The sequence below is a fragment of the Schistocerca americana genome, chromosome 5 (genome assembly GCF_021461395.2).
Source record: "Schistocerca americana isolate TAMUIC-IGC-003095 chromosome 5, iqSchAmer2.1, whole genome shotgun sequence".
Taxonomy (NCBI): domain Eukaryota; kingdom Metazoa; phylum Arthropoda; class Insecta; order Orthoptera; family Acrididae; genus Schistocerca; species Schistocerca americana.
The window spans coordinates 200318373-200342936 of record NC_060123.1 but is presented as its reverse complement, the minus strand read 5'-3'; positions in this window follow the sequence as shown (position 1 = coordinate 200342936).

Genomic DNA, 24564 nt, shown 5'->3' with positions numbered 1-24564 from the left:
CTGTGGGAAAACCGGGACAGAAGAGAATCGAAGCGTTTGAGATGTGGTGCTGCAGGAGAATGTTGGAAATTAGTTGGACCGATTAGGTAAGGAATGAGGAGGTTCTCCGCAGAATCGGAGAGGAATCGAACATGTGTCAAACATTGACAAGACGAAAAGAGAATATGACAGGACATCTGTTGAGACATGAAGGAACAACCTCCATGAAACTAGAGGGAACTGTAGAGGATAAAAACTGTAGAGGACGATAGAGACTGGACTATGTTCAAGAAAAAACTGTGGACATATGGTGCAAGTGCTACTACGAAATGAAAGTTAGCTCAGGAGAGCCGCATGTACATACATATAAGTACACCACTGATGTTGGACTGTAGGCCTGGCCAGCACTTCCTCTAGATTCTCATCCACTGTAAGTATCTGATCATGTACTGCCGATATACTGGCACGCCACCACTCACTAGCCACTACGACTGCCCAACTCTTGACTAAAGTTGTAGCAGCATAAAATAACGTACCCGCATGTCACCCAAGCTCTGTTCGACTAGGAGTCCCGTCGGGTCAGAGCCATTGTTCTCTGGCCATTCTAACTTACGTGCCCTCTGGTTGCCTTTAAGTGGTTACAGCGGATACTGCAAGGATTCATTTTGAAACGTCACAGCCGTTTTTGTTCCCTAACCTTGTCCAACCTCTGCCCATAGGCTGTCTCTAGTAACTTATTTGTCGATGGGACGGTAACTCTAATCTTCCTTCCCTTTTTTTCATTCAGTTTAGTACATAAACAAGGGCATGCATAACGCTAATGCTTTACTCAGAATGAGCCAGTTGGGTGGATTTCTGATGTTGCCCAATTAAAAGTCTCTGTTATACACTGGTGAACCGAAAAAATTTGTTCAATAGCCAGACAGTTAACAGTTACGAATGTTCAGTATGAATGGAAGCTAATGCCGCTTCTATGTATTGGAACTCAGTGATAGACTTCTCTGAAGATTAAGAGCTGTAATGGCGGAAATAGAAGAATACATCCGTTGGAGCCTTCGAGACGAATGCTAATAAAAGTTACTGTACATCCACAAATCTTTGGCCATATAATTTGTCCAACGTTACCGTAGCTGTCAAATTTCTTAATATTATTCCTCCCACTTAACTTGATGAAACATTAATACCGTTTGTTTCGTCTGCGGAAGATCTGTAAACAACATGGAACGTTACCAGACCAAACAGACTTCGTACCGAAAAAGCAGATAAATGCGCTACTCTACAGCGTGAGGGCAGTATATAAGGCAATACTCCTAGGTCGATAGTCCAATTCCTTACAGACGCTGGCTTCCGCTTTATACGTTCGTGCAGAATGGACTGTGTCGTCCGATGAATAACTAAAGTTCCAACAGGTCAACCGCTACCTTGTGGACGATAAATTGATTAATAGCACGTCCTTCCTTTTCGTAATATGAAAGATCTCCCTATCTCTTTAGTTTTATCCAGAGAGCGCGCGTATCAGACGCCTCTGCATGTTTCCTTGAAAAAATTCATTTCAAAAGGCAAGCACAGCACTTCAGTTAGTCATATCGGAGTGTACTGTAGTGTGAAGAAACAGTGGAAGAGCACAGGTCTATTATCTAATTATTGAGAAGGAGAAGTGCTTTGGCGTTTGTGTACCATATAGTAGACTTTTCGTGAGACTTCAAAAGAAATAACACCAGACGAAAGGAAAATTCATAAAAAAACATAGTTTCATGTTCACTCCCCTCTAAAAGTGGATTTTTAGATGTGATTCGGAATAAAAATCGATAATAAAAGGGCTGCTATCAACACAGACTACGTTTTCTCCGAAAAAGTCTATTCATTTCATAGGCGACAACAGCAGTTTAGTTTTTATTTTTGAATCAGAACCTCAACTCTAACAGACAACATTTTTGATCTGTAATGAAACTGCCAAAAAAGAGCTGAAAGATTCGACTTTTTCCAAGACGTGGCATTTTAGTTCTCACGGGACTGCCTCTACACGTCATTCTTACTGTTTTCGTTACAAGATGCTTATGCTTGGACTCTTATGTAATTAGCGTAAGTGCTGCGAGGTTTTTGTGAAAATCATACTTATTTCTCTGTGCTATCACGATGTAGACAAGAAGTGATAAAGAATTCCCTATTACTTCAAACACCAATTTTTACTATTAACTATCAATTGTGTAGGATGTCTTTGAGGTACATGATTTGCTAAAAACGTGATTGGCGAAGGCTCACTCTTTTAGTGACTCAAAAAAAAATGGTTCAAATGGCTCTGAGCACTATGGGACTCAACTGCTGAGGTCATTAGTCCCCTAGAACTTAGAACTAGTTAAACCTAACTAACCTAAGGACATCACAAACATCCATGCCCGAGGCAGGATTCGAACCTGCGACCGTAGCGGCGGTCTTGCGGTTCCAGACTGCAGCGCCTTTAACCGCACGGCCACTTCGGCCGGCTTAGTGACTCAGATTTGTTTGTTTCTCTTGTAGCTACTTCATAATACTGCTGGAATCTTCCAACGGTTTTAGCACCATTTCCATATTTTTTGAGTGGTGTTTCGTGATCTTCAATCCATAGAATTGTTTAATGCAGCTCTCCACGATAGTCTGTTTTGTGCTGAATAACACAAATAATGTTGGGAGGGTGATAAATTCTAGGGAATGGGGAGTTATCACAAGGGAGTCCCTTATTCACGTGAATGACCTCTCATTTGACGATCAGCAAGCAGAACTAGTACTTTTTGCAGATGACACGAGTGTTGTAGTAAATTACATCCCAGAAAAAGCAGCTGAAGATATTGTTAAGGATGTCTTTCAAAGAATTATTAAGTGGTTCTCAGAAAATGGACTCTCCCTTAATTTTGAAAAAACTCGCTATATCCAGTTCTGTACACCGAATAGAATCATACCGACAGTTGATGTAGCATATGAACAGGGCTCAGTTAACAGGGTAGATTTCTCCAAATTTTTGGGTGTTCACATTGATGACAACTTGAACTGGAAGAAGAACATTACTGAGCTTCTCAAACAATTAAGTTCAGCTTCTTTAGCTCTTCGTATAATCGCTAGTCTTGGTAATAAACAGATCAGCCTCCTAACGTACTTTGCATATTTCCACTCAATAATTTCTCATGGAACAGTTTTCTGGGGTAACTCACCACTTAGACGTAAAGTATTGACTGCACAAAAGAGAGCAGTGAGAATTAGTGGTGTTCACCCAAGAACGTCATGTAAGCACCTATTCAAGGAGTTACGTATTTTAACTGCACCATCAGAGTACATGTGTACGCTAATGAAATTCTTTATAAATAATCCATCTCAGTTCGAGAAGAACAGTGACGTTCATACGTACAACACTAGAGGGAAAAATTACCTTTCCTATCCGTTAATGAAGCCGTCAGTTGCTCAAAATGGAGTACACTATTCAGCAAACAAAAATCTTTGATTATTTGCCCAACAATACAAAGTGTCTGGCAGGTAGCAGATCAAGTTTTAAATCTAGCTTAAAATCATTTCTTTTGGACAACTCCTTCTATTCCATCGACGAGTTTCTGTTTCTAAACTGGTAAAAGAAAAAAAAAAAAAAAGGAAAAAAATTGTACCTCTAAATGTAGTTGCATGTCTAGAACTAAAAATTTCATTGATATTAGCACTATTCATGTGTATGTATATATATCTTGTAATTTGACTTGTTCCACATCATATCGATAAAATAATTGTGAAAATGGGAATTTGACATAACTATACTAAACTAAACTAAAACTAAACTCATCTCCGAATAACTGCTGCAACCTATATCCATTTGAATTTGCATACTGTGTTCATCTACTGATCTACTGGTCTCCCTCCACAACTTTTACCCCCCCTCTCCCATTTCCCTCAGTTTCCAAACTGACGAATCCTTTTGGCTCAGATGTGTTCAATCAATTGATCCCTGCTTTTACTGAAGTTGTTTCATATATTTAATTTCCAGCAGTTCAATTCAGTACCTCCTCATAAATCATTCGATCCACCTATCTAATCTTAGTTATTCTTCTTTAACACCACACTTTAACAGCTCTTCTTCCCTGAATCGTTTGTCATCCACTTCTCACTTCCGCAAACGGCTATACTCCAAACACCTTCGGAAAAGACCTCCTAGCATTTAAATTTATATTCTACGTCAACAGATAACTGGTATTACCAGTTTGCATTTTAAATCCTCTCCACTTTGGGCATCATGCTTACGAGGGCCGTTTGATAAGTTCCTGAAAGCGGGGTGGTTTTATTCACGATTACAATACACCATATTACTCCCGCCTCTTTTGGTTACAAAACCCTATCTTTCAACATAATCTTCCTACATTGCGACGGCCATACGCTATCTTACTAGGGGGCCTTACGTCCCATGGTAAAACTCTACTGGCACACATCGGAGACGACATCTTGCTAAATAAATAAATTACCCACTGTCCATTTACTGCCTCCCGCGGATTGCATCCTTCATTGTTCAAACGGCTGGAAGTCGGAACGTGCGAGATCCGCGCTGAAGGGTGGATGAGGTAGAACATTTCTATGACGTTTTATGAGCTCCTCGCGGATGCGCCGACTTGTGTGAGGCCCATGTTATCATGGAAAAAGAGGAGTTCGTTTGCATTTTTGTGACGACGAACACGCTGAAGCCGTTTCTTCAGTTTCCTGAGGGTAGCACATTACACTCCATAGTTTATCGTTGCATCATGAGGGAATGAGGCAGGATATCGAATAGAATAACCCCTTCAGAGTCTCAGAAGCCCGTCGTCATGTCTTTACCGACTAAGTGTGCAGCTCTGAAATTTTTCTTCGAAGGAGGAGTGCTGTGCCGCCACTACATGGATTGCCATTTTGTTTCCTGTTCGAAGCGAGCGCCTGTGACGATGTTCGAAAAAAGATTTTCACGATAAGCCTCGTAACAGGCAAGCAATTCTGCACAGATGGCCCTTCGTTGCTCTTTATGGTCTTCTGTCAAGCGGCCAGGAACCCAGTGGGTGCACACGTTTGAGTACCGCAACTCGTGGACGGGAGTGTCAGCACTATCACCAGAGACGTCTCGTTGGGCCGCGAAGTGTCTGATTGTGATCTGTCGATCACCTCGAATGAGGGTGTCCTCACGTTCCAACATTGAACGAGTCACAATTGTGTGCGGCCTGCCGGCACACTGGAGGTGGGACAGGTTTGCTGGATCTTATTATGATGATGAGAGACGCATCTCCCAACGACTCGCCGTGATTTTATTCACTGCCAGGTCTCCGTAAACATTCTGCAAGCGCCTATGAATACCTGGTTCTCTACCAATAGAAACTCAATGGCCGCTCTCTGCTTGAAACTCGCCTTCACTACAGACATCAATTTGAATGCTACGTATAACTCCTCCACCAATCGGAGCTTCATGAAATTATAGGGGCCGAAGAGGGAATATTCCATGATATCCGACAATTGGCCGAGAAAAAAATGTGTTGCTTACTTATTGGAAGTCCCATGTACTCGTATATTGCTACACACGTAGCAAAACTCCTATACTCCTCTTAGCCTTTCATCTCCTAATGTAATGGTCTTAGTATCGCCTGAGTTAATTCTACTGTATTCCTTTACCATAGTTTCACTTTTGTTGGTATATCTCTTGTAGCCTCTTTTCAAGACATTATCCATTCCTTTCAAATAATCTATTTCTTCCTCTACTCTTCCAAATTCCAAAGCGCGTCTCCGAGAAATCTACAGTGTTATCACAATCCTCAAAGTTTTTATTTTCTCTTCCTACGCTTTAATTCCCTTTCCAAATGTCTCCTTGATTACCTTTTCTGCTTGTTCAGTGCACTCCCCTCTCAACACTGCTCCTCTATTTTATCATGTCACACTCACACCTGCTTATTAGTTTCCGTTGGTTTCCATTGGCTCCATGTACCTTAACTCTGCTACTTCCTGCTACTGTTTCAAGGAATGCATTCTAGTCAATATTGTCAAAAACTTCCTCTACATCTAAAAATGCCATAGACATAGGTTTGCCTTTCTTTGACTTGTCTAGCAACATGTGTCGTTGGATCAATGTTGCGTCATGTGCTCCTGCATTTCTTTAGTTCTTAATCTGCACTTCTTCGAGGTCGACTTCTAGCAGTTTTTCCTTTTTCCTGTAAATATTTCGTGTCAGTATTTTGCAGCCATGAATTATGAAGCCGATAGTTCTGTAACATTCACACGTCTGTGGTGCCCAGCTATTTTCAATATTCTTTTTCAACTCCCAAATCCCGAGGAAGCTTCCAGTCATGTAATCTTACGAAACAGAATTTTCTGCAAACAAAGCTGCGAAGTGCGTGAAATGAGCATGTTTCTCAAATTTTCAAGAAATCACCATATCGTCCTTTAAATCACTTAAGTTTTGGCAAACTTCTGTTAAGTTCCTCTCTCCTATTACTTGTGTGTATGTGCATGTTCACACTAGCTCTGATACGTCTGAAATAAATTCAACCAAACTTGATTAATGCCGCACTAAGACATCAGTAGCACCCCTGTTTGTGAAGGACGGGTGGAAAAATGGTTGCGAGCTATCGTTTAAATCCGTAGCATACAAAGGAAAAATTCGGAGTAGGTATTAAAACCCATGGAGAAGAAATATAAACTTTAAGGTTCACCGATGACATTGTAATTCTATCAGACACAGCAAAGGACTTGGAAGAGCAGTTGAACGGAATGGACAGTGTCTTGAAAGGAGGATATAAGATGAACATCAACAAAAGCAAAACGAGGATAATGGAATGTAGTCGAATTAAGTCGGGTGATGTTGAGGGAATTAGATTAGGAAATGAGACACTTAAAGTAGTAAAGGAGTTTTGCTATTTGGGGAGCAAAATAACTACTGATGATGGTCGAAGTAGAGAGGATATAAAATGTAGACTGCCAATGGCAAGGAAAGCGTTTATGAAGAAGAAAAATTTGTTAACATCGAGTATAGATTTAAGTGTCAGAAAGTCGTTTCTTAAAGTATTTGTATAGAGTATAGCCATGTATGGAAGTGAAATATGGAAGATAAATAGTTCGAGCAAGAAGAGAATAGAAGCTTTCGAAATGTGGTGCTACAGAAGAATGCTGAAGATTAGATGGGTAGATCACATAACTAATGAGGAGGTATTGAATAGAATTGGAGAGAAGAGGAGTTTGTGGCACAACTTGACTAGAAGAAGGAATCGGTTGGTAGGACATGTTCTGAGGCATCATGGGATCACCAATTTAGTATTGGAGTGCATCGTGGAGGGTAAAAATCGTTGAGGGAGACCAAGAGATGAATACACTAAGCAGATTCAGAAGGATGTAGGCTGCAGTATGTACTGGGAGATGAAGCAGCTTCCACAGGATAGAGTAGCATGGAGAGCTGCATCAAACCAGTCTCAGGACTGAAGACCACAACAACAACATCACACTATCTCACTCCTTGTTTTGAATTTTGACCTGTTACCTTGTGTACTCTATCAAGTACCTCTTCATCTTCTAACTTATCAGTTCATTTAATTTTGTTCGTTAGTTCCTCTTTGTTTAACCACTGTTCACGGTGGGGTCATTCATCTCCTACTAGTATAAATTTGCCAGTTTTTATGTTTATAAAGTTGCAATTCACACACCTGTTGACCACTTTTATCTGCGTCATATTTGTCCTTGAAGCAGCCCCGTGCTAATCAGGGTGTCTGTCTGATCCAACAAGTGATTTATGTCTTAGACGATGTCGGCCAGAAGGACTGCCTGGTGCTGATAACCATGAATGAAAACTGGTCAGGTAGCAGCCGGCAGCGCCTGTGGTGCAGGTCGGACGAAGCGCCGCGCTCTCAGTAGGGGCAGGACACAGGTGCGCCCGTGGCACGTTAATGGCCGCACCGGCTCAATCTCTGCTGCGCTCACTAAGTGCTCGCCTGCTGTTATTACCAAACGCAAGTTACAGGTACCCCCGTGCAAACCCTCGCACCCTCTACCTACTAACTAAGTTAAGCTATAAGACTTGAACTACAGGCTACTAAAATCTTATGCCCTCTTGGAAAAGGTAATCTGAGTTTACACTTTGTTGCCAGTACCAGCCAGAGCAAGTAGCTACGTTGCATACATGCTTGCGGCTGTTAACGGGACACATCTCGCCTCCCCCCCTCCCGTACTTTTATTTTCGTGTAAGGGTAACCTGTTGCGTCAATTTGGTATGAGCGGACAATATGACGCTCTGCTGAGTTTATTGTTTTTTGTTTCATTGCTCTCAGTTTCGAAGCAACTACGGTTTCATATTCAGGCACATCAGGTCTGTGAACTGTGTGATATACTACAACAAGATCACTGCGACACATTATAACTGCATCACCAGGAAGAATACAAAATAACGAATTCATTATGCTGGATTCCACTAGGAACCCTTGTGCTCAGCGACTGTGAAACGATTATAATCTGAGATGGCTACAGAAACCATATTCGTATCAATGTGTATATGACTGCAGATCTAGCTAGATTTCATCTGCACTATAAATAAAGTCAGTGCTATAAAGAATAATCAAATAAACGAATCAGACACTTGAACTGATTACGTCAAGAGGCATTTAGCAGTTGTGCAGTTTGAAGGTTACATGAGAAGACAAATATGCCATTTAGTAGCGAGACACATAGACCCAGAAAGCTTGTATAAGCACTTGTTGCTAAAACGACCCTAAACTGTCAATAGCTCAATTCGTACTGCGGCTACTGTTTACATTCCTACATATCCAGCCACAGTGTGCGTCATAGATAGTAGAATCCCCCCTCCCCATTCTGTATACATTTGGTCACAAATTTCAGTATATACCAAATACACGTAAACTATAATAATACAATGACAGAAAAAATCGCAACTCAAGAAGGAGTTGTGAAACAGAAACCAAAGTTCGTAGGCGTGTTTCTACAATTGAAAGGTAAAGGCTATTCAAATTTCTTACCAGTCGCATAAGAGTGGTGTAGCAGCCCACTATAGGATGCTAATCATGTTTGCTTTAAGGACACGCTGTAATGGCCGTGAGCGTTAGTTACCATTGAGATTGGACATGGTGAGTTGTTGTTAGTCAATATTTCTTTTAAAGCGACAAAGACGCCATCAGCAGCAGCTCATGGAGTTTGAACGAGATCGTGTAATAGGACTAAGACAAGTTGGATATTCTTTCTTCGATACTGCAGAAAGACTTGTGCAGGAATGTGCACGAATGCTGGCAGTGGTGGTCACGAAAATGTACGGCCGCAAGAAAACCGGACTCCGCACGACCACGTGGCACTGCCGAGAGGGAAGTGCATCGTGTTGGGCGTATGGCTGTGGCGCATCGTACTACATCTGCAGCAGCAGTTCGAGCAGCAGTTGTCCCTACAGTGACACAACAAAGTGTTATGAATCAATTACGAGGGCAGTTCAATAAGTAATGCAACACATTTTTTTCCTCGGCCAATTTTGGTTGAAAAAACCGGAAATTTCTTGTGGAATATTTTCAGACATTCCCGCTTCGTCTCGTATAGTTTCATTGACTTCCGACAGGTGGCAGCGCTGTACGGAGCTGTTAAAATGGCGTCTGTAACGGATGTGCGTTGCAAACAACGGGCAGTGATCGAGTTTCTTTTGGCGGAAAACCAGGGAATCTCAGATATTCATAGGCGCTTGCGGAATGTCTACGGTGATCTGGCAGTGGACAAAAGCACGGTGAGTCGTTGGGCAAAGCGTGTGTCATCATCGCCGCAAGGTCAAGCAAGACTGTCTGATCTCCCGCGTGCGGGCCGGCCGTGCACAGCTGTGACTCCTGCAATGGCAGAGCGTGCGAACACACTCGTTCGAGATGATCGACGGATCACCATCAAACAACTCAGTGCTCAACTTGACATCTCTGTTGGTAGCGCTGTCACAATTGTTCACCAGTTGGGATATTCAAAGGTTTGTTCCCGCTGGGTCCCTCGTTGTCTAACCGAACACCATAGAGAGCAAAGGAGAACCATCTGTGCGGAATTGCTTGCTCTTCATGTGGCTGAGGGTGACAATTTCTTGTCAAAGATTGTTACAGGCGATGAAACATGGGTTCATCACTTCGAACCTGAAACAAAACGGCAATCAATGGAGTGGCGCCACACCCACTCCCCTACCAAGAAAAAGTTTAAAGCCATACCCTCAGCCGGTAAAGTCATGGTTACAGTCTTCTGGGACGCTGAAGGGGTTATTCTGTTCGATGTCCTTCCCCATGGTCAAACGATCAACTCTGAAGTGTATTGTGCTACTCTTCAGAAATTGAAGAAACGACTTCAGCGTGTTCGTAGGCACAAAAATCTGAACAAACTTCTCCTTCTTCATGACAACGCAAGACCTCACACAAGTCTTCGCACCCGAGAGGAGCTCACAAAACTTCAGTGGACTGTTCTTCCTCATGCACCCTACAGCCCCGATCTCGCACCGTCGGATTTCCATATGTTTGGCCCAATGAAGGACGCAATCCGTGGGAGGCACTACGCAGATGATGAAGAAGTTATTGATGCAGTACGACGTTGGCTCCGACATCGACCAGTGGAATGGTACCGTGCAGGCATACAGGCCCTCATTTCAAGGTGGCGTAAGACCCTAGCATTGAATGGAGATTACGTTGAAAAATAGTGTTGTGTAGCTAAAAGATTGGGGAATAACCTGGTGTATTTCAATGCTGAATAAAACAACCCCTGTTTCAGAAAAAAAATGTGTTGCATTACTTATTGAACTGCCCTCGTACTTCAAGGAGAGCCCGAAGGCAGACGCCCTGTAGTGTACATTCCACTAACCCCAGTCATCGCCATTCGCAATTTCAGTGGTGGCAAGCAAGAACTCATTGGAGGGTAGGGCAGGGGTCTGCTGTATTTTCTGACGAAAGCCGGTGCTGCCTCGGTAGCAGTGACGGCCGTGTACCGGTTAGAAGGAGGCCAGGTGAGCGCCTGCACCCAACCTGTTTGCTGCCTAGGTTCGGTGGACCTGCACCTTATGGTCTTGGGGTGCGGTTGCATATGACAGCAGAAGCAGTCTCGTGGTCATGCCGTGCATCCTGACTGCAAAGTTGTATGTCAGTCTGTTCTCATACCATTCATGAACAGCATTCCTGGAATGTTTTCCAACAGTAAAACGCTCGCCCATGTACCGCTGTTGTAATCCATCTTGCTCTACAGAGTGTCGACATATTGCCTTGTGCGGCTCGAGCACATACAAGGTATCATCGGACGACGCCTGCAGCGTCTTCCACAAACAGCATTAACCGTACGTGTATTGACCGACTAAGTGCAAAAAAAAAGAAAGAAAGTTCAAATGTGTGTGAAATCTTAGGGGACTTAACTGCTAAGATCATCAGTCCCTAAGCTTACACACTACTTAACTTAAATTATCCTAAGGGCAAACACACACACACCCATGCCCGAGGGAGGACTCGAACCTCTGTCGGGACCAGCCACACAGCCCATGACTGCAGCGCCTTAGACCGCTTTTTTTCTTTCTTCTTTCTACGATATAGTTCGTTGCGTTTGGTCTGGGCGGACGTCACAAGACATCCATTCACGTTGGTCGTTGGTTCCTTGACTGAGCTTTTTTATTACAGAGAGCACGCAGCCCTCTGACCGAACACGCTGAGCTACCGTGCCGGCAGTAAGTGACGCTACTCACCACGCTTCTTTTCTTTTTCTTCATTTTGTTCGTTACGGTTCGTTGTATTTCGTCGAAGCTCGTTGTTGATCTTTTCACTCAGGTGTTTTTTTTTTTTTTTTTTTTTTTTTTTTAAATAACAGAGGGCACTCACCTCTCTGACCGAACACGCTGAGCTACCATGCCGGCGTCCGCTCGGCTAATCCCTCGCGGCTAAGTGCAACAGTCATGAAGCTCCATCCCATAAGATGAGATCCGGTAGCTATACAATACAAGCCTTGCACATTTGCAACCACGCATTCAACATTATGGCGATTACACCAGTTATTAATGTAGCAGTATTTCACATTTGCGATGGCTTATCTCGCTATTACATTAGCCTTTGATCTTGCAATGCTAATCACTAAAATAAGTTACCTAAGCAAATGTGTTCCCGAAATTTCAATACTCTACATTAATAATTTCTTGGTGTTGCGATGTTCTCCGACAGTGTACATTCATGTTTTGAAAAAATTGGACACCTTGAACGACTACAGATACGACGTTCATATTCACAGGACATGTACATTAGCATGTCCTGCAGAAATGATTAGCATTTGATCTATGTCGACCCGCGGGTTCAAGGTCAACATCGATATTGCGATGCAACACTACCTACGGGTAAAATGTGCCTGCGGCTCTCGTTGTCGCTACAAAGCATACAAACCAAAGATAATAGATCATTGTGCATTGAGCAGACGTGCACGATACAGAAGTGAGCGCGAACCGTACCGTCAAATGAGTGAGTTTGAAAGTGGGCACGTTACTGGTGTGAGAGAATGTGATGCATCGATCCTGGAAATTGCTGCTCGTGTGGGACGAAGTGTTTCGGCAGTGTAACGGGTGTGTGCAGAATGGTTCACGGAAGATTGTAGAACGAGATGGATCAGGTCACACCACCCAGACTACCCCCCACTCCATCCAAATGATGTTACAGGACAGATTTGCGTCCTCCTCGGCTCTGGTGCAACAGTGGAACAGTGCAAAACACCGTAGACTATCAGGGGTGACACTCCGTCGCCGTTTATTACGGCACGGGTTATGTGCGCATCGTCCACTTCTCCATCTTCCTTTGACGAATGTGCAGAGAAGTGCTAGACGGCACTGGCGCATGGAACGTCATCACTGGGGACAAGAGTGGCGTCTGACAGTGTTTTAGCATGCATCCACGTTCTGTTTGTTGACCACATTTTGGTTCGCTGCAGACAGCGGAAGCGACACCACAGTGACCGCGTTCGCACAAGACATACAGCGCCAACACAAGGCCTTATGGAGTGGGGTGTTATTGAGTAGAACCAAAAAGCACTGGTGATTCGTGTACAGGGCACTGCGAGCAGTGTGGCCGATGTGAATGATCTGCTACCTGTAGCCATGTAGCCATACCCTTTCTGCATAACACCCCTGTCACAATGTTTCAGCAAGACAATGTACGACAACATGTTGCTTCACAAACTCGTGTCCTCTTGTGTCAGAGGATGTCAGCCTTATGGTCTTGCCCACCAGATGACCAAACTTGTCGCAAATCTAAAGTGTGTGGGATATGGTGAAACGAAGTGTGCAGAGTTGTGGTCCAGTGCCAACCACCACAGACGAACTCTGGAACCAGGCGAAAGCAGTATGGATGGCTATGCCACAGGACGTCATACGCGCCTTATACGTGTCGATGCCATCAAGCAAGGAATACGTTATCAGGGCTCATGGCGGACGCTGTGCCTACCAGACAACAGGACACACGCCGAACCGTGGTTGCTGAAATAATAATCATTCACGCAGAACACACTAATGTACGTGTTCTATGAATATGAATGTACTACCTCTAGTTGTTCGCTGTTTCACAAGAACCATCCCGCCATTTGCAAGCAGCGATTTAGGGAAATCACAGAAAACGTAAATCAGCATGGCCGAAAACGGGTTTGAATCGTCGTCCTCCCGAATGCGAGTCCTCAAATTTAGTATTGGGAAAATAAAACCACGATGAAGGAATACAGATATTAAGTCTAGGTAATACAGCGGTATCTGCTTAATTAGAGAAATGCGAACTGAGCTTATCCATCTTCGATGTAAAATTAGGCTACGACTAAAGGTTTTGAAACTTTTGTAGTAATACACGGTGATTGCTATAACATTTAAAAACGCAAAGATAAATAATATAGTATAAGACATAGGGAGCCGCAAATGTCGGAAAATACCCCAGCAGTAGATAAAAATGTTGAACTTGTGACGTCAGTAGGTTGACGTACCTCGCTGCACTTGAAACGGTTGGATTTATCGGTCCTACTCCCATTGGAACGGTGCATTTAACCAAACGGTACAATTTTCGAACACCTTTGTAAATATCACCAGTTGCAATTTTTTTAATAAGCTTTATTTACTGGTAACGACGCAGTTCTTTAGTTTACTACTGTACTTTGCAATAAACGTGCGAGACTGCTAGGCCAGCAAAAAAAGAAAAAAAACCCTAATAAATCTTACCTCAACGTAAACACGCAACTACCTGACGCAATGAAGAATATACTGCTTGGCAGATGATGCAAGACCACAACCCTGAACCCCAGGTGCTGAAGTCGCGCATGTAGGCGCGGAGCCACACCGACATGAATACGTGATTAGACAGGCCGATAGGTGAAGCGCTGCGCGTGCGGCGAGGTACGTCGTCTGATGGCGTCACACGTTCGACAATTGTCATCCACTTTTGGGGTATTTCCCGCACTTGCGGCCCTGTGTGTCTTATATTAAATTACTTGTCTCAACGTCCTCTTTTTTTAGGTCAGTAATAATCACCTGTATATTAAGACTTTCAGGGTAATATTTTCTAAAGTTTTATATGGTGATTTCAACACACGCTGAACTGTATACTCACTTTTATGATGATTATCTCGACAATTTTCGAGTTAGATTCGTCTTTGTGCAACCAGTTTTATGCCAGACCTGTTTCGCCTTTAGTTTTTTAAAGACATTGTCAGTGGCCTAAAATATATACATTTTACGTGTACATCAATTTGTTTTACATAACAGATATGTTTGTGCAACCAGTTTTATGCCATACCTGTTTCGCCTTTAGTTTTTTAAAGACATTGTCAGTGGCCTAAAATATATACATTTTACGTGTAAATCATCTTGTTTTACATAACAGATATTGCACTTTCAGGTTAGAAACAGTTGCGGCACTTTCTGGGTTCCTGTAGCGTAATAATGGTCCAAATTTTTACTTAAAACGTTTGTGGATGCTGGTCTACCTGTGTACTTCGTAAATTTTGTAAAATGAACAAAAAACAATAAATATTGCTGCATGAGAAAAATAGTAGTAGTAGTAGTAAATCTCCACCTTAAAATGTTTAACAGCTTTTATGCTAAACTTGCAGCATTGTGGAAAAAGCAAAAAATTGGGACCCTCGGACGCTGGTTTGAAAACTGTTGTACCGTATCCAGTCATTCGAAATTCACTAGCACAGCACTGAGAATATGTACATATGTTTTCCTCCTACTCTGTTTTGAATATCGTTACCAACTTCTGGATGTAGATGCCAGCTGTAGAATGTGTGATCTCTCTCTCTCTCTCTCTCTCTCTCTCTCTCTCTCTCTCTCTCTCTCTCTCTGTTTCCCTCCCTCCCTCTCGCCCTGATAATTTTCTGGTTAGCCCTGTCTATGAACAATTTTATCGTGCCAAAAGCGTTACGTCCTTATTTTCTTAAATGCATCGTCAGCGGCCTGAAATACATAAAAAGTTAATTGTACACCATGTTGGTTTACATCTAAATCCTGTCCTTTCAGGTCAGAAAACGTTCTGTCAATTTGTAACTCTCTCTAACATAATAATGGTCCAAAATTTTCTTTTACTAATTCCTAGATACTGTTCTACTTGTGCGCTAGCTTTGCTAGTTTTAAAGCGATTCTTCTGCTTCCAGGATTTCGGAATTTCACTAATACGGCACTGAGAACTTTAAAATATTTTTCTTTCTGATTCTGTTTTGAATATTTATACCTACTACTGAATATTGCTGCCAACTTTTGAGCGTGAGCAGTCATCAATCCGAAGATTGTTTTGAACACTACAGTGCTTTACTAAGCGTGGTCCGGTAGTAGGTGGTATAGCGTTGCCTTCCTCCGACCTCTGAAGCGATCCACCCAATCAGCTGTAAGGTGATCTGCAGTTTAAGCTGGACTCAGAACCACTGTGCAACTTGGAATTTTTCACATCAACAAACATTGTCAGAAGTGCAAGAAGTGGTAAGAGACAAATAACAATCGTAGGACCGACTGGAAGTCGAACGCGAGACCTTTTGGATTTGTTGTCTGCCACTTCACTTCTGAGCCAGCGAGTCACATTCCGTACAGAAACATAGGTATACCAAGTCATTCACACACGCACGCCACCCACCTGCTCCCACCCCCCACACAAACATACATACACACACACACACACACACACACACACACACACACACACACACACACAACGAACATGTCTGCTGCCTAGATAAACTGACACCAAATTTGTACGTCGGGCTAGTGATTCTACCTGCTGTGCTGCCATTCCAGGGGTATTTACCAACAGGATAACTCTCGCCCACACACCACTGTTGTCACTACACATGACCCGCAGTGTGTCGACATTTTGCCTTGGCGTGTTTAATCACCAGATCTGTCTCTAATCGAGCACATATGTTACATCGTCGGACGAGAAGTTCTGCATCATCCACAACCAACATTATTGGCTTATCAAGTGCGACAGACATAAAACTACATCCCACAAACTGACATGTGTACAACACAATTCATGCACGTTTGTATACGTGCATTCAACATTCTACCAGTTAGACAGTTTGTCATTGTATCAACATTTTATATTGCAATACTTTTTCTCTCGCTTACACTGACCTGTGAACTTAAATAATACACTCCTGGAAATGGAAAAAAGAACACATTGACACCGGTGTGTCAGACCCACCATACTTGCTCCGGACACTGCGAGAGGGCTGTACAAGCAATGATCACACGCACGGCACAGCGGACACACCAGGAACCGCCGTGTTGGCCGTCGAATGGCGCTAGCTGCGCAGCATTTGTGCACCGCCGCCGTCAGTGTCAGCCAGTTTGCCGTGGCATACGGAGCTCCATCGCAGTCTTTAACACTGGTAGCATGCCGCAACAGCGTGGACGTGAACCGTATGTGCAGTTGACGGACTTTGAGCGAGGGCGTATAGTGGGCATGCGGGAGGCCGGGTGGACGTACCGTCCCATTGCTCAACACGTGGGGCGTGAGGTCTCCACAGTACATCGATGTTGTCGCCAGTGGTCGGCGGAAGGTGCACGTGCCCGTCGACCTGGGACCGGACCGCAGCGACGCACGGATGCACGCCAAGACCGTAGGATCCTACGCAGTGCCGTAGGGGACCGCACCGCCACTTCCCAGCAAATTAGGGACGCTGTTGCTCCTGGGGTATCGGCGAGGACCATTCGCAACCGTCTCCATGAAGCTGGGCTACGGTCCCGCACACCGTTAGGCCGTCTTCCGCTCACGCCCCAACATCGTGCAGCCCGCCTCCAGTGGTGTCGCGACAGGCGTGAATGGAGGGACGAATGGAGACGTGTCGTCTTCAGCGATGAGAGTCGCTTCTGCCTTGGTGCCAATGATGGTCGTATGCGTGTTTGGCGCCGTGCAGGTGACCGCCACAATCAGGACTGCATACGACCGAGGCACACAGGGCCAACACCCGGCATCATGGTGTGGGGAGCGATCTCCTACACTGGCCGTACACCACTGGTGATCGTCGAGGGGACACTGAATAGTGCACGGTACATCCAAACCGTCATCGAACCCATCGTTCTACCATTCCTAGACCGGCAAGGGAACTTGCTGTTCCAACAGGACAATGCACGTCCACTTGTATCCCGTGCCACCCAACGTGCTCTAGAAGGTGTAAGTCAACTACCCTGGCCAGCAAGATCTCCGGATCTGTCCCCCATTGAGCATGTTTGGGACTGGATGAAGCGTCGTCTCACGCGGTCTGCACGTCCAGCACGAACGCTGGTCCAACTGAGGCGCCAGGTGGAAATGGCGTGGGAAGCCGTTCCACAGGACTACATCCAGCATCTCTACGATCGTCTCCATGGGAGAATAGCAGCCTGCATTGCTGCGAAAGGTGGATATACACTGTACTAGTGCCGACATTGTGCATGCTCTGTTGCCTGTGTCTATGTGCCTGTGGTTCTGTCAGTGTGATCATGTGATGTATCTGACCCCAGGAATGTGTCAATAAAGTTTCCCCTTCCTGGGACAATGAATTCACGGTGTTCTTATTTCAATTTCCAGGAGTGTATGTTAGCTAGACAGATTCATTCCCGAAATTTTATTAGGCAACATTAATTATTTCTTGGTGCCGGGAGATATTTTCGTCACTGTGTTTGTACACACCACCTACACTAGTATTAAATTTACTATGGAAACAGGAAAAGATGGCTGCTCCCATTTTTTGAATGTTTTCGTTCGTCTTGAAGTTGATGGCACATTATGACATTATGTACATCGTAAACCAATGCATACGAATCTATATTTACATGCCAGTAGCTGCAATCAGTCTTCAAAAACATTCGCAGAGCATTCGGTGTGAATCCTAGATTGCAAATACATGATGTTGAAAAAAAAACTAGTACGTTCAGATCAGGAGTGTTTTTGGCTTACGTGGGTGCTCTTTCTTCGAAGATAAGCCGTATTCTCGAGAAACACCGTGTTAAGGTGATCTTCCGGGCTCCTCAGAAAATTGCAGCCTTACTAGGTCCTGTGAAGGATGATTTATTGCTTCGTGAGGTGGATTTGTATGAGATTCCTTACGGAAATTGTGTTAAATCTTATGTAGGCCAGACAACACGCACCGTTCGTAAGAGGTGCGTGGAACACCGAAGACGCACATGGTTATTAGAGCTAGACAAGCCAGCTGTGGTGAACATTATGTAGGTACGGGTCATTCGAGGAGCTACAGTGATGTGAAAATTTTAACATGCACCTCTTCATTTTGGGGATTCTGTTCCCGAGAAAGCCGGCCGGGGTGGCCTAGCGGTTCTAGGCGCTACAGTGTGGAACCGCGCGACCGCTACGGTCGCAGGTTCGAATCCTGCCTCGAGCATGGATGCGTGTGATGTCCTTAGGTTAGTTAGGTTTAAGTAGTTCTAAGTTCTAGGGGACTGATGACCTCAGAAATTAAGTCCTATAGTGCTCAGAGCCATTTGAACCATTTTTTTTTTTTTCGAGGAAGCCACAGAAATTAGATTAATCAATAACTTAATAAACTGAGATAGTGGTTTTATTTTGGATAGGGCATGGAATCCGGCTCGTGGTGTAATTAAACTGCAGAGCTGTTGTTCACGGTGTTATCGCCACCGGATATACAGGGTGATTTTTTCCACGGTGTACAAACTCTAGCGATTGATCAATGAGAGGATACGGAACAAGAATGGACTAACGAACTTATGTCCGGAAATGTATGGTTTCCGTACTAGAGCCCATTTGTTCAGTCATACTATGTTACAGAGACTGTGGTCTAATACACGCTGTACCTTGCAGCCACAGTTACAGTATGCGTGGTTTCCTCCTAGAGGGTGGTGCTGTTCCTCATACGTCATGCCCTAGCGCCCTCTCCTGCAGGTAGTTATTGGTAAGGTTGTGTCCGATTCATTCTCTTGCTGACTCTCCTTGTAGCGGATGTGATACAGCTTTGTATACAACGGTTCCGTATTCGAATCGAGAGCTTGTCGACACGGTGTTTACTTACGGGAAGGCAAATGGCTACGGGCGGTGGGAAGCAAGGTTGTATCGGGAGACCTATCCCCGACGACGACAACCACAGCATCCAATGTTTGCAACAGTGTTTCGCCGTTTGTCTGAGACACGGTCGTTTCAGGAAGCAGGAAATTATGAAGAACGTACAAGAAATGTTCCTCCACCAGACTTAAAGGAAAATGTGATTAACACTATGGAAGGTGACTGCCATGTCAGTCAGTACCAGGCAGTTGGCCCGCCAATACAGGGTAAGCCAGAAGACCATGTGGAACATTCTCCATGACAGTTGTTACTACGCTTATCACTTGCAGCTTACTAGCGACAGACTTTCCACGTTGGCAGCTGTTGGTCACTGATTTCTTCGACAGGCAACAACGATTCCAGGATTTGTGTCATCCATCCTATTCACAGTTGAGGCCACCTTTACGGGGAGTGATACCTTCAACTTCCATAACAGTCTTCTGTGGGATAGTATGGAGAACCCCCACGATATGGTGACAGAGAATCGTTAGCATCGGTGCAGCCAGAATGTGTGGGTGGGGACAATTGGCGACCGCATTTTGGGACCGTTCTTCCTTCTACGTTGCCTAACAGGCCGGAACTATCGGCGTTTCCAGCGGGTGACTTTGCATCCCCTGCTGGAAGAAATGCCATTGATGATTCAAAGGATTAGGTGGCTGCTACATGATGGTGCTCCACCCCACTTCGCCTTTAACGTCCGGACGCATCTCAATCGTGCCTTCCCTGGTCGATGGACCGGACGAGGGCGTCCAGTTGCGTGGCCTGTTCGTTCACCGGATCTGAACACGTTCGATTTCTGGTTATGGAAAAATCTCAGAAGTATCGTGTATGCAGAGCCTCACTGGAGCAGCCGCGCGGGATTAGCCGAGCGGTCTTATCCTCTGCAGTCATGGAGTGTGCGGCTGGTCCCGGCGGAGGTTCGAATCCTCCCTCGGGCATGGGTGTGTGTGTTTGTCCTTAGGATAATTTAGGTTAAGTAGTGTGTAAGCTTAGGGACTGATAACCTTTGCAGTTGAGTCCCATAAGGTTTCACACACATTTGAACAGACACTGGAGTAGCGTATTCATGTTGAATTTGACAGTGTTCGGATGCAGCCTGGCCGATGTGAACGTGTGAGACAGGACATACTACTGCGCATATACGCGTGCATTGAGACACATGGAAACCATTTTCAACATTTACTGTAACTGTGGCTGCATGGTACATCTCACGTTAGACTGCAGTCTCTGTAACAATGTATGATTGAATAAATTGTCCCTAGCACGGAAACCATGCATCTCCGGAGATAAGTTCAATCGAACTTTATTTGTTCCGTATCCTCTCATCGATCAATCCCTAGAGTTCATACACGATGGAAAAAATCACCCTGCACATCGATAAGCGAATCGAATGTCTGGACCCTTTCTCCACGGGTGAGGCGCGTGTGTAAGTGTACCTCTTTGCCGCCGACCAGCGCCTGTTACCCACATGGAGCAATATAAGGCCGCGCTTGGCAACGTGTCGTCAGTCTTGTGACTCAGTGTGAGGAAGGCCGGACGATACGCAGTTGAAAACGTAATATTTGAGCAGCTGCATACCCGATATTTGATGAGTTATTCATTACGCCGCGAGAAGTTAAGAATCACGTATGTACTGGCAGAAGCAAAGCTGTGAGGACGGGGCGTGAGTCGTGCTTGGGTAGCTCAGTTGGTAGAGCACTTGCCCGCGAAAGGCAAAGGTCCCGAGTTCGAGTCTCGGTCCGGCACACAGTTTTAATCTGCCAGGAAGTTTCATATCAGCGCACACTACGCTGCAGAGTGAAAATCTCATTCTGATCACGTATGTTGTTGAATCATGAAAAGTTCGTGAGGTGTCAGTCAGTACTGTAACACCTGACAGATATCAGCAGACGACAGACCTGGAGAATGCAGTTTCTGTGGTGTGCGTCAGTGGCGGAGCGAGCGCTCTCCTGGCGGGCCCGTATTTCCAGATGGGGACTCCTGCTGGCCGCCTTCTTAGCTCCGCTTGCCAAAGCCGGAGCCCTGCGCCCCTGATATATGTGCGGGGCGGCAGATGGAGGAGAGGGCACTTACGTTACCCGCAGAGCATATGCATGCAGCGCCGGCGCCGCCTGACGGATGGACGCCGCCCCCGCAGCCGCAGACGCCGACGCCCACGCCGACTTCTCTCCAACGTCACGGACCACCCTGGGGAGAAATGCTCTGCATCCGGCTTCTCAACCATATTTCCCAAAATGCAACAGACGGCACTTTCACTAAGACTCGCAAACGAACTGACTAAAACTACTAGAGTTGTCTCTGTAACCTCAGCAATGTTTGAACAAGCACGTAATAATGGAGGCAGTATCTGGAATCCGAAAATTTTCATCTAAGATAGTTACCCAAATTACAAAAACACGAAAAAGGAACAATGCAAAAAACTTCGAAAAACTAAATAAAATGTCACTGTATGCTTGGCAATGGTTTAAAAGTATTGTTATTGCTTTGTTTTCGTGCATTTAGTATGCGTCTGTGCCATTATAAACACCTCTTCCGTATACAGGAGACTAAAAATTATTTGTACTGACAGCAAGAAAGTAATCAAGAGCAATGCTGCCCATTCTCTCCACTTCGCAAGTCCACAACCCAACTCGCAGCAATGGAATAAAATGTTCTCACTATCTATAATCAAAAGGTGTTGAGAACTACGGGGATAAATGAAAGTTTTAAAAAAAATCAGTATATTCAAGGAAAGGTCGCACGCACAAATTACAATTTTTGAAATTCATTACAGTTTTCCCATGGTAATCAGCACTCGATACATTTCAGAGACGACCTCTACTTATCGCTCCGTCTGTTAACTAAGTACAGTTAATTGCTCGTCTTAAAAATGGTGTATAAGCTATGTCACTTACTGTGTGGTTTTCTACAACAGTACAGGCGGCACACAAAATAAAAACATTGAAACTAAAACACAATCTTCCCAGTAAATTATCAATCCAAAGAAGTCCATCTCTACGCATTTGCACAAAAATGTGCGATAACTAATTCGGTCGATAAACGCTCGAGTCAACAGTCATCAATGTCGTCCTAGGCTTGGCATACGCAGTTGCGGACAGATGCAGCAAATTCTCAAGTGTTACATCATAGGGGAATGGCGACGAACGAATGAGCACCCATAGACCTCTACGTTGCTTCTTTTATGCTGCCGATGTGGTTTCGCGTTGGACGACAAGTAGAATACCCATAGCCAGAAAGGCCAACAGCCTTGCCGCAATGGTAACGCCGGTTCCCGTCAGATCACCGAAATTAAGCGCTGTCGGGCTGGGCTGGCACTTAGATGTGTGACCATCCGGTGTGCTGAGCGCTGTTGGCAAGCGGGGTGCACTCAGCCCTTGTGAGGCAAAGTGAGAAGCTACTTGATTGAAAAGTAGCGGCTCCGCCTGGATAGCGGTGTGCTGACCACATGCCCCTCCATATCCGCATACAGTGATGCCTGTGGGCTGAGGATGATACGGCAGCCAGTCGGTATCTTTGGGCCTTCAAGGGCTGTGCGGGAGGAGAGTTTTTATAGGCAGAAAGCCTTAAGTGCCTGCAGCAACGCTCAAATGGCACCCTTTCTGATTACGTGATATTACGTATCGTTGTTAGTTTAACAACATTCCCAATTTTTCTATGAGCAGTGCTCTATTCTGTGTATGTTCCATAAAAATATCAATTAGATAACTCTCAAGTTCCGGCTTATAAAATTTTTCTAATGGAACCAAGGGTAGACTGCGACCTCTGATCTGAACTGTCTCTATTCCGCCGTCTCTATCTGTCTACAGTTACACAACTATCCTTCAGTTTGGTATCATTACTTCAGACGAACAAAGTGGTGTAATTTTATCATTCTAACTTACTTATAAATGCTAGTTTACCATTATTTTACAATCTTTAGGTCAATAATCTGTTGTTACTTAATAACTTAGAAAATAAAAGAGATAATTACATCAAAAACCTCAGCAGTATATTTTTACGTAAAACGGAACCTAAATCTAAAATTCCAGCCTTTTATCTTTAATATTTCGCGCTTTTGAAATTTCGTGAAAATTGTATTTTTGTGGAAACTAATTATCAGATCGTGCTGAAACTCAAAATATGTAACATTCGTATGCTTACATCTGGCAAAGTATTGCGACATAATTTAAATATTTACTTTAGATCGTTACACAATGCTTCGTCTAAATGTTCGTGCACACACTAAGCAGTGGCCATGTGGTCTCATTCATTCGCCACCACCGTTATGTAGCCGAAGCACTTGCCGTATGCAGCCGACATATTCGTTGTGAGAGAAATCATCAGCTGTGTTGATATTTAAAAAAAATTATACATCGCTTATCTTTCAGTCTCAGTTGCACAGCCTTTACAGCATGAATAATCTCGATCCTCCTGGATCATCTTCAGATCTGCGTTGGAACTACACATCTGTGTACTGCCAATACTACTGTGTTATGCTGTGTAGTTCCGAGACAGTCACAACGAGTTGCTTACACAACCACATAGAGTTGAAGGTGATCCAGAGAGAAAGAAAGTAATCATAATGTAAAAAATGAGCAACCTGGGCTGAGAAATTAGCGATATATAAAATTTTTAAATAAACTTTAAAAATACAAATACAAAACAAGTACGTTTTCTCAGCATGACTGATTAATAATGAGATTCTGGGTGTTCAGCCGAGTTGTTGTTTCCATTTTTGTACTAAAATTTTCTGCAGAAAATGGAAACAGCTCGGCTGAACACCCGGAAGCTCACTATTATTAATAAACAAGTTTGCTGGAGCAGCCATTTTCTTGGCAGCTGATATCGTTATTGTTGCTGTTGTTATTGTTGTGGTCTACAGTCCGATGACTTGTTTGAAGCTGCTCTCCACGCTAGTGTATTACGTGGAAGCCTCTTCATCTCAGCTTATGTACTGCAACCTACATCGACTTTACCTGCTTACAGCAGCACCCCCTTCCATTACCACACTGAATGTTCTTTGATGCCTCAGGCTGTGTCCTATCGACTCATCCCTTCCTTTTGTCATGTAGCGCCAAAGATGTCCTTTCTCCCAGATTAGTTT